This window comes from Rosa chinensis, chromosome 6 (genome assembly GCF_002994745.2).
Source record: "Rosa chinensis cultivar Old Blush chromosome 6, RchiOBHm-V2, whole genome shotgun sequence".
NCBI classification, from domain to species: domain Eukaryota; kingdom Viridiplantae; phylum Streptophyta; class Magnoliopsida; order Rosales; family Rosaceae; genus Rosa; species Rosa chinensis.
In genome coordinates this window covers 41,262,219-41,274,451 of record NC_037093.1, presented here as the reverse complement: position 1 = coordinate 41,274,451, position 12,233 = coordinate 41,262,219, and the positions used below count along the sequence as shown (strand labels likewise).

Genomic DNA, 12,233 nt, shown 5'->3' with positions numbered 1-12,233 from the left:
TTGGGTATGAATTTCTTGTTTCGGGTTTTGCAGTGCGAGAAAACTTGCGAGGAGCTAAGAAGGAGTTTGGAAAACTAAAGATGATTTGAAGTCGCTTCAAAGTGTTGGTCACATTATAGGGGAAGTTCTAAGACCTCTTGATTATGACAACCAGTTTAAAATGTTACACTATTTGAAATACAGTGAAGTTTAACTTGAAACTTTCATTTTCAAGGCTGGTACTATTGTGATTTACGTTTCAGCATTTCTTAATTTTGATGTAGTTGAGGTAGTTGATTTGTGGGATTGTTACATGTTACTGTGGGGATGATGGTTGAATTCGAGGATGGAGGTGGAAGGATTCCATACAGTCCGACATGCCTATTAATTTGCAAGGTAATATAGGGGTTACCACATTTTGCGAATTTGTATTATTTTGCATTCTTGCTTGAATTTGATATGTTGCTTCTGTATATGATATTGAAATTGATCCTTTTTTGTACTTTATCTCACTTAAGTTGTTTGTTTCTTCTTCTTTGTACAGGAGACCAAGTGAAGCCAGTACTTGACCTGGTAAATCCTCAACGTAAGTAAGTTATTCAAAAGCCACCTGGTTACCAGCCACTCTTTCGTTCAAGTTGCGTAAGCGTTTACTATGTAGTGCTGTGACATAGTAAACTTGATATGATATGTTTCACTAGTCACTTATTTAGTCCATTAAGGACTTTGGGTACTTTTTTTTTTTTTCCAACTAAAGTTCTCTTTTTCTTGTTTTATTAGTGCACTGTTTTGTCTATTGGAGTAGTTTTCTGATGAAGAATAACTTTTCTTGTTTTATGTTCTATAGATTATTGAGGAGGGTCCAATAACTGTAGCTCCACCAGAGACAATTAGAAAGTTGGAGCAGGCAGCTTGAAGGCTGGCTAAAAGTGTTAACTATGTTGGAGCAGCTACTGTTGAGTATCTGTACAGTATGGACACTGGCGAGTACTATTTCTTAGAGTTGAACCCTCGATTGTAGGTATATTATTTTGATTTAAGCCTTAACTTTGGCTGCAGTTTCATTTTAGCTTATGGTTCTTGTTAAACACCTTTTTAAATTTGTTTTGGTCAATGAATAATACATTGACAAATGTGTTATGTGTGCTTCAAGTAACATAGAAAGAAACTATGCTTTTTATGTGCTAACTAAGCCATCAATCATAATGCAACCTCTTAGAAAAGGATTGAAATCATATGATCAATAGGATCGCAAGAATTTCATATAGCTTCTACTACTGCCTATGCATGGGCAAACTGAGTTAGCTTCTATTCTTGCATCTTTTTTTCAAGACATTTAATTTTCAGAGTGCTAAATGTGTAGATTTAATTCAATGTAGGTGGAGCACCCGGTCACTAAGTGGATAGCAGAAATAAATCTGCTAGCAGACCAAGTTGCAGTTGGGATGGGCATTCCTCTTTGGCAAATTCCTGGTATCATCTTAATTTCTGGATTTCTTTTTTTCAAATATATATTTATATATTTGAGCCAAACTATTAATTTTGTCAAGTTTTCTTTTTCATTTATTCATTTGATTAGAGATAAGGCGGTTCTATGGAACGGAACATGGTAGTGGATATGATGCTTGGAGAAAGACGTCAGTGGTTGCCACTCTATTTGACTTTGGCAAGGCAGAATCTAAAAGGCCAAAAGGTCATTGTGTTGCTGTGTGTGTAACAAGTGAAGATCCAGATGATGGCTTTAAACCTGCTAGTGGAAAAGTTCAGGTTTGTTATCATGAATTGTCAGTTTCACCTTAATTTCTTTCTTTCCCATAATGCTTTGAGGGACCTATACTGAGTTTACTATATGCATGAGCTGAGTTTTAAAAGCAAGCCAAATGTTTGGGCGTACTTTTCTGTTAAGGTAAAATCTTGCAATTTGATAACAATACATTTATTATCAAATTGCATTGCTGGTTGGTCTTGATGCAAGTGAAAGCTGGTTGGTAAGCATATATTTTACTACTGCAAGTGATTACTCTCATTTTTCTTCAAGCTGGTTGGTCTTCAAATTATTCTTCTCTTCAAGTTGGTCCGTGCTGTGACCTGATTAATCTCATTTTCTTTTATAGGCTTGTGGTAGTGGTTGGAGTTTATCAGTTTGGAACCTTCCTGCTTCTGAATGCATTTCAAGGACTTCAACTCGTACATCTGTACAGGATGTAGTATTTGATGGTCTGTTGAAGAGTCTGATTGACTAGGTGAGCTAGAAAACTAATGAGTCTTGAGTTCCTTTTTTCAATTGTATACTCCTTACCAATTGCTTCTAATGTTGTTAGTGATCCATATAATGTTTTCTTTCTAGCAATGTGCATGGATGCTACTGCATTATGCAAAGTTAGCTATAGAGAAAAGGCAAACTCAAAGATGTAATTAAACCTATATACAAGGATTAATATTGTTAGCAACTTGAAGGTTGAGGCCTCTCATGAGTTCCTTGCTGAACTCTAACCAGGCTGGTACAGGTGGGCAAATGTCTGACAGCATTTTCATTGCTAAGGTGGGTTAAGAGTATGCATGGAAAGTTTTATGCTTTTTGTTGTGGATGGGTTATCACGCTACCTACTCTTTGGTTCTTAGCTATTAGGTGCATCTTTATTCTAAATCTGTCTTGTCATCTATGTTGGCGTTGCATCTCTGTTTGAGCATTGCTATTCTCTTATGTTATTTCTTGATCAGATATTGAAATTTTCTTGCTATGATTGTTTGAAAGTTCCAGTATAACTTCTTTTCATCATCATGAGAATTTTATGTGCATCCTGGTTAACCGTTGGGATTATTTTGCCTATTATTATATTGTTAGAATACAAAACAATTCTTATTTAAAATTGGTATAGGGACTGGTCCTGGTTTTATTTTGGGAGACCCTTGATTAGTTTTCCTCAGGTATCTTTCATTCCTTCCAATAATTTTGTTGACTTGATTAGTTTAAACTTGAAACACGTACCGATATGATTGAATTGAACTAATCTGATAACTACTTTGTAGTTCAGGTTCCCCCACAACAGTACAAATATATAAATTTAGCTACACATGCTTAGGCATACGACAACATTGTTTGTTATGGCAGCGTTTCTGTGTTCATTGTTATACTTGTGAAAGTAAGCTATATATTATTCAGATTGTTGGTTTCAGCATAGCTAGTATCTTATACTCTAGTTTTGGGATTATGTCAACTGACGGATTTACTTCTTGGACATTAGATATTTACTGCAGTAAGGTCATATTGTTAGTTTTCCCCCCCTTTTTTTTTATTTTTTTTATTTTTTTATTTTATCAATTATGCAATATGCAGCTAAGTTGGTTGGTGCTATAAAGTATGGTTATGCAGAGGTTTAATGAGAAACAAACAAGGAATGTGGTCCATGAAAAATATTATTCTCAAGTTGACTTATAAAGGAAGAGGGAAACAATTTATATGTAGCTAAGAAATCTACTTATTGACTTGTAGATACCATTAGATGGATTCCAAGCAACCCCTATGCTTCAGATTCTAGATCGAAGTGGTAATGCAGCTTCGTTACCAGAGCACCCTGTATTTTCTACCTTACAGTATCTGCAAGAGCTTTATCTGAGGTCAGTGAACTTGTGACACACACTCACATCGGGAATAGGTGTGCATGTGTATCTGCATCTGCTTGTAAATATTGGTTTTCAATAATGTCTATGCTTTTTGCATATATCTATTTTCCACTGTTTCATCATTACGCTAAGCCACATCTATTTCACTTGATAGACGAATGTAGCTACACGAAGTCCCATCAGATATCTTGAGTTTGCAGCAACTGCGGATCCTAGACCCCAGCCAAAATTCCCTGCAGTCGTTCCAGTGGTAATATATTGCTTGATTAAGAAACATATATGCATTACATTCGTAGCTTTAAACTTAAAAGACTTGTTAGGAGACGCGTGATTTCAAGAAATTGAATAGGAGTCATCTTTTTATGCCAAGGAATAGAAGCTATCTATTGTGTGCAAACTCATGCTCTTAGATTTTTTTTTTCATTTTGGTCTAAAGAAGTGCTCCTAGATTGAGGCTGGCTTCCTCATGATAGGATAGGAATGTGTAGGTAAGAATATAATAACGATCTGCTTTCTGTTGTATCTTTACAGTTCACATGCAGTGCTCATTGTAGGTTATATTCAACGTTGATGGAGGAGAGGGTGGTTTTGAAATGGAGGAAGAACGAGGATGTTGTTCTGTGGTTTGGGTTGTCACTGTTTCTGCATTTTCCTCTTGCTTCGTCACTGAACGATGAAGGTGGGTGACACTATGCTTTTTGTTTCTGTTTTTGGTTGTGGGTTTCCATTTTTGAATGTGCCCAGTTTGTGTTTTTAGACCAAAACGGTTAGGAATTTAACACTACCAAATGATGTTTGCTAATTTACTTTCTGTGAGGTCATGGAAGTGTTGATGTACATCTTTGCAAGCATCTCAAGTGAATCTGATGATGAAAGGTTTGAATCTCTTTATTTTTCCTTTTACTGCAAGTTCTATACCTATAGGCTTTGTGTAATATGCTTCCTTGTGCCAGCTCTACTTGTTTCCAAGTTTGCTGTTTGTTGCAGCTAGATTTAGTTTCTTCAATTTTTATTTATTTGAACCTTCCATGCTCTCTGAATGATATTGCAGCTGTTTTAGGTAGTATATATTCACTGGTAATTGGAGGAAGAATTTTTTTTTTTTTTGGATTCTTTACAAGTTTTAAGGACACTTTTTTAACGTCCTCTATGATCTTTATTAAGTGTCCTGTTTTAGTTTTAAGGACACATGAGTATTTTTTTTTGTGTCCTCTGAAGGATTTAAGGACACTATTTCTGGAGCTTTTAGGACACAGTTTGTGTGTCCTAGTATCGAAAAGAGGACACAGTTTCTAGAGCTTTTAGGACACAGTTTAGGTGTCCTCTTATGGATTTAAGGACACCATGTACACAGCTATTAAGACACATAAACTGTGTCCTCGTATAGATAAGAGGACACATTTTCAGTGTCCTTGTTTGGGACTTACAATGGCACCCGGATAGAGGACTCTTTTTTTAAGTGTCCTTGTATGTATTTAAGGACACGGTTTAAGTGTCCTTAAATCATGTTTTTGTAGTAGTATACTTGAGTTGATATCCTTTCTTGTGTTCTTCATGCGTTGAACAAGTGTTGATGATCTAGCTTTCTAGAATTTGATTGCATGTTTGATAGGATTAATCATTGTGCTTTCACTTAGGTTAATTAGTGATGGAAAGTAAAAAATGGGAAATCATTTGCTTTGAATGTTTCACATGATCAATTCTTTGTCATGACTTAGATGAACAATATTAGGGTTGGATCGAATTTGATTATGACTTCGGTTTTGATCTTTGTTTCTTATGTTTCATTCTTGTATAAGTGTTTGTATAGTTTCTTTCTTTTAATTTTAATTTTTGGAAACCAAAATCTTAAAATCCCCCTTTTTCGTTGCTTATGTATATATCTTTTGTATATTCTTGTGAATATTATACTTTGTTTTATTTTAATTCTTTATTTGTCTTACAATGACACGTGTACCCTCAATCCCCGGATTTGAACGATCCCTATTTACTGCTTACTAACAATGATATCTTATAGGGTTAAATTATACGCTTGCTTTGAGCGTGTCAATTTTTGGCTCCGTTGCCGGGGATTGAAAAATCACTTGTTGACGTGTAAATAATTGTTGTTTATATTGTTTTCGTAAATACATTCTTATTTGTTCATAATATTTTCAGAAATTAGTTAATTACTTAGGTTGTTGTTTTTATTGTTGAACATGAATTTTAATTGTAAGTTGTAATTTGAGAGGAATAGGTGAAGTCATGTTTTTTCATATTGGCCTAAACCCCTTATTCGTACCTAGTTCTGGTCCCTTATGGTTGAGGGCAGCCTTTATTAACATTCATTGAACTGTCTTCACACTTAGGACCTTTTTCATCTAAGTATAGCCTATGTGGAATGGTGTCTAGGAAGGGGACAACGTTCATAACGGGTTTTGGATCCAGAAGTGCTTACAAATGGGCCTAAACCACAATGTGGGAGTAGCTCATGCCAAAATGGATTCTGCCTCTTGTGTTCGCCCTCCCTTACCTGGCCATTTCAGTAAGGTTGCCCAAAGGATGTAGGAGGGACTTTGTGTCTAAACGACTATACTTGGGCCGCACGTCCACTTGATTTACCGCTTGGAATTTAATTTGATATCAATGATATTTATAACAAAAGAAAATGTTGTGATTCACTAAGGTATATTGGATAAAACATAATCTTGAAAAAGGGTAGCTTTTTCAGTCCCATTGCACATCAAGATTCCCTGTTCCCGTACCTAAGTGTTGAAAATAATTTAAATTGTAAAGAAAAGAAAAGAAATACTTGTGAATATGTTACTTGTGCAAATTGTTGTTTTGTGAATAATAATGGTTGATAAGAATAAGAATTTTATTTTGAGTTTTTAACCATAACGGAATAGGTGAAGGACTTTGTCTTTAACGTTAGTCATGCACCCTTCTCTTTTGTGTGGCGCACCTTAGTAGCACAGGGTGTCTAGGTTGATTGGATATGAGAAGTGCATTACAAGTGGGCGTAAACCACAATGTGGGAGTAGCTCCGCCAAAATCGTTCCTCTACTACCTGGCTCTGTGTGAAAAGAGTTACCAAAAGATTGAGAAAGGGGACTAGTGTTAAGGATCGAGCCCTTGGGCCGCACGTCTAAACCTTGGTTAAGGGCTTATAATAAGATTCAAGCTTTTGTTTAATTATTTGGACTCACCCCTTACTTGTAAAAATTGTGACGGTTGTACTTTTACTTTGTGTGAAATTTCTATACATTATACTTCCAACTTTACCTAATAAAATATATATATATATATATATATTTGTGAATAGTGATGTTTTTGTATAAATTATTTTGTTTTCTTTTATTGTATAGTCTACTAACTTCTTTAATTTTTAATGTTGTTTAGGCTTCCATGAATGTCCAAGCCTTCTAAAATCCCTAGTGTACGAGAGATTGAAAAAAGACTCGCATGTTTGCATAATCCTCCACAACTTGAATACAAAAGACCTTCTCCTTTGCGATTCAAGCCGTACACATTCAATGAGCAAGGGAAGAGAATCTTAGATCCTTTGGAGGAATCCACATCACCTACACCAACTCCATCTCCACCATTACTTACGCCATCACCTTTGATTTCACCCAACTTACTATCACCTCAGATCACCCCACCTCTTTTACCACCCCCTGAAGAAGAAGAGGACAAGGAAATGGGTTTAAATGCAAATCAATCCATTAGGGAACTTTCCTCATCAGTGGTCCAAGGAGGACTTCCCACAAGTATTGTGTACCCTACTGCTGCTGAAGGGAGGACTGCAGACTTTGAGCTAAAGAGTGGGCTACTTCATAGGCTCCCTATGTTCCATGGCCTTAGTGTGGAGGATGCTAACAAGCATTTCCGAGAATTCCAGTCTGTGTGTACAACCATGCAACCACAAGAAGCAGATGAATATATCCTTAAGATGAAGGCTTTCCCTTTTTCCCTAGCTGACCGAGTCAAAGATTGGCTATATGAACTTCCTCCTGGGCGCATCACATCATGGGACGCTATGATGAAGGCTTTCTTAGAGAAATACTTCCCAACTTCCAAGGTCATTACGCTCAGGAAAATATAAGTGGAATACAACAAGCTTAAGATGAATCTTATTCCGCTTATTATGAGAGGTTTCAGTCCCTGATTGCTCAGTGTCCTCAACATAAAATGAAGGAAGAAACCCAAATTACTTGCTTCTATGAGGGTCTCCTACCTCTGGAATGTGACATGTTAGATGCTGCAGCTGGAAGAGCCTTTGTGGATAAGTCCTTTGCTGCAAGGAAAGCCATGATTGAAAATCGAGCCAAAAATGCCTAACAGTATGAAGGTGTAGGACTCACAACTCGAAGGGTGAATGAGATAGGTGCTACTTCTGCCATTGAGGAAAAGCTGAACAAACTTACCCTTCTCATGAACCAAGTTGTAAGCACCAAGGGTCCAATGCAAGCTTGTGGGGTGTGCTCTATGCAAGGGCACGTGACTGACCAATGCCCCCAACTCACAGATAATGGAGGATGAGAATCTCTAAATGCAATAGGTGGATATCAAGAGGGTCCCCAACGTCCAAGGTATGATCCTTATTCGAATACCTATAACCCTGGATGGAGGGACCACCCCAACTTCAAGTGGACCAACAATGATAACGTTCAGAATCCTCTTGGTGGGAATTTTCAACGTCCTCAAGGGCCACACTTTCAAAGTGAAGGAATGGATGGATTTCAAAACTTTTTAATTAGTGCGGAATTAGTTTAACCATTAAACTACTAACTAAACATAAAATCCATTCCTTTAACCCATGATCTTGGCTTATTGTGATATGTATATAAACACAGCATGCAGAACAAAGAAGTAGTTTACGTTCTACTCATCCTTGGAGCGTGATTTTAATCCGATCCAAGTGAACCACCAAAGTTCCTCTCCTTGAAGCACCTTGAATTAAGAACTCCTTTTTGTACTCCTTCTTGTGCTTGTAATCTTCTCCTTGATGTAATAAGTAAAACCACAAAAGGATATGGCCTCTTAGGATCTTCACCAAGTGAATCAAGAGATGAAGAGAGATGAAAGAAAAGAAGAAATTATGCAAGTGTTCTTCTTTCCTTTAATTTTGTAATGGACCAAGGGAGAACTCTCTCTCTCTCTCAAATCTGAAAATAATAGTGTGGAGACACACTTATTATTATGTCCATACTTTCACTTTTATATAATAGGAAATAACTCCAATTACTAATAGAAAAATATTGGCTTTCATAAAGCCAATATGTTGGCTGGTCCATACATGTTATTGGGCACTAAAAATGTGTCTTGGGCTTTCATTTAAATCTCACTTAGTGAAGCCCAAGTCCACACCAAAAACCCGACAATCGTTTAGGCCCAATAGGTTCGGCTTTACCCGAAAATCCTAATTATGTCCAAATAATAAATCTAATTAATTATTTGGTCATAACCAACTCTTGTTTAATCTTCTTCATGTACAATCTCAAGGATCCACTTATATGGTGTGCGATCTCTTAGGTTCTAATTAACAAGGCAGTGAAGTTTATAGAAACCATTCTATTTTGTTTATAAATCAAAAACTCCATTTTTGATTCTCCCTTGTTATTAGGATTATAAATGTTTATTAATCCTCGGGACTTCACAAGTCAAGAGTGACGTCTTGCAACATATCATGACTACCCTAGTTAATGTAGAATGACAAAGAACCTATTCAATTGGAATTACAATACAATACGGTCCTTCTCTAACAGTATGTTCTAAATCACATCATCGGGGTATGGAATTGATATGTCAATCCCCTAATGTGATTTTCATTCTTATGTGATTCTTAGAATGTGATTAGAAACTCCTTTTTAATCTCATTCAATGCTTTGGCCAAAGACTCATTGAATCACATCTTTGAACATACACCTTATTTACTTAAGGATAGAGATTCCTTATTGTACACTCACATGTCTCCATGACCGAATTGATTATACCAATGAATGCATCTATTATATCCATTAAGGGACACAATATTATTGCATCATCAAGAGATAATCCATTCACTCATAAGACAACTATGGTGTCTCAGGTCAAAGGACTAATTTGTATTATTGCAATTTAGAGTTCAAGTTTGACATGTAAGTAAGACTCCATACAAGAACTCTAATGATCGCGTTCAGTGTACTATTTAAGTTAAGAGCACCCACATACTTGTATTAGTGTCTCTACACAAATGACAAGAGACATATCATCCTCCATATTGAGCATACATAGTATGTGCTAGTCTTTCCGGATTATCAATGTCCAAGTGATAATCCTATGACTAGGAACTTTTTAGGATAAGAGTGTGAAAGAGTAAAGGTCTCACACATCTAACTCTTTAGATTACTTTCTCTTTAACTCATATTCCTTGGACCTTGTTCAATCAAATATTAAATATAAGCAATGAACAATAAACTTGCCCTTTTGATTAATAATAATTATATCAAAATGATTGTTTTAGGACACAATTCCTTCACAAAGGCCTTATGTACCTCATCCTCAGGCCTCAAGTAATTCGAATCCTAACTATGATAAAATGTTTGAGGCACTAACAAATTCCACGTAGGCTTTGATCCAAGGACAACAGACCCATACAAAAGACATTGCGGATCTCAAGAAGCAAATGGGTCAGGTTGTGGACTTCATGGGAAAAATCTATGAAACTGGGATGCTTCCTAGTAACACAATACCCAATCTAAAAGGTAATGTGGAGAACGCATCTGTTGAGACCACTAGGAGTGGAAGAGTGTTTGTGGATCGATTTAAGGGATCAAAGGCTGCCCAAGTGGATATTGAGGTTGAAGAGGAGCAAGAACCCACCAAGTTGGGACTTGAGAAAGACCCTGCAACGTCCAGGGTAGAAGCAAGGACGTCCTCACCTTCAAAGGCAATTCCAGAAAATAAAGGTAAAATTTCTAACTTGTCAAATTCGGTTATTGCTAACCCTTCTTCTCCTTGCATGCCCTTCCCACGCAGGTTTGCCCAATCAAAGAAGGTTGAGAGTGACCAGGCTATCTTGGAAACTTTCAAGAAGGTGCAAGTGAACTTACCCTTCCTTGAGGCCATCAGGCAAGTGCCCAAATATGCCAAGTTTTTGAAAGAGCTTTGCACCACAAGGAGGAAGAACTGAGAGAAGGAGGTGGTAAAGGTAAGTGAGAATGTCTCTGCCTTGATTCAGAGGAAGATTCCTTCCAAATGCAAGGATCCTGGAAGCTTCACCATTCCCTGCACTATTGGTAACTCTAGATTTAAGAATGCCATGTTAGACCTAGGAGCATCTGTTAATGTTATGCCCTATTCTGTGTATGAAACCCTAGGTCTAGGAGAGCTTAAATCTGATAATGTTATCATTCAGTTAGCTGACAGGTCCAATGCATACCGTAGAGGTTTGTTGGAAGATGTGCTTGTGCAGGTTAATCATCTTATCTTTCCAGCTGATTTCTACGTGTTGGAAATGGAGGACTCTCCTGTGAGTTCAACTCCATTACTTTTGGGACGTCCTTTCTTAAGCACTGCTAGGACGAAGATAGATGTGTACGCTGGGTCCCTCACCATGGAATTTGATGGTTACATTATTGGCTTCAACATCTTTAAAGCCATGAGGTATCCTCTTGAAGTTCATGATTGTTTTTCCATTGATATTTTGGATGACCTTGCGCAGAAAATGTTTGATATCATGAATGAGGACACCTTAGTCACTACGCTCGAACAAGGAGTAGGGTACACCAAGAATGGCATCCCAATTCGAGAGGATGAGTTAAGGGACACTTTAGAGGACAAGATCATTGCAAATGTGTCCTTTCTTGAGGCATCACCCTTCGTAGGTAAGTCTACTCCACCCTTGTCCATTCAGTTATCTGCTAATAAGACTTTACCATCAGTGGTCTAGGCCCCAGAACTTGAGCTTAAACCTCTTCCAGACCATTTGAAGTATGTCTAGTTAGGGGACAAGGAGACCCTACCAGTGATTGTGTCCTCTGTACTCTCCTCTTCACAAGAGGAGAAATTGGTGGAGATGCTGAAGCAACTCAAGACCGCCATAGGATGGACATTGGCGGATATCAAGGGAATCATCCCTACAACTTGCGTCCATAGGATACTTCTTGAGGAGGGATCTAAAACCACTAGAGAGGCACAACGTCGTCTCAACCCTCCCATGATGGAAGTTGTGAAGAAGGAGGTCATTAAACTCCTAGATTGTGGCATGATCTACCCCATTTCAGATTCAAAATGGGTGTCCCCAGTTAAGGTTGTGCCCAAGAAGTCTGGGGTAACTGTTGTGAAGAATGCTGAGAATGAGCTGGTGCCCCAAAGGACAGTTACATGCCACAGAGTTTGTATTGACAACATAAAGCTCAATGCCACCACAAGGAAAGATCACTTTCCTCTTCCATTCATTGATCAGATGCTTGAGCACCTAGCTGGACATGACTACTACTGCTTCCTAGATGGATACTCTGGCTACAATCAGATTGCCATAGCAAATGAAGATCAAGAAAAGACAACATTCACTGCCCCTTTGGGATGTTTGCTTATCGTCGCATGCCCTTCGGACTCTGCAATGCACCAGGTACCTTTCAGAGGTGTATGGTAAGTATCTTTTC

General features: G+C 37.5%; 1 long non-coding RNA gene across 1 annotated transcript; it reads left to right on the top strand.

Annotated features, from left to right (window-relative positions):
- The first annotated feature begins 306 nt into the window (after positions 1-306).
- Positions 307-1,455, top strand: LOC112174464. The gene is made up of 4 exons (XR_002926024.2): positions 307-375; positions 524-569; positions 827-1,000; positions 1,359-1,455. It is a non-coding gene; the product is annotated as an uncharacterized LOC112174464 (long non-coding RNA).
- Positions 1,456-12,233: the final 10,778 nt, after the last annotated feature.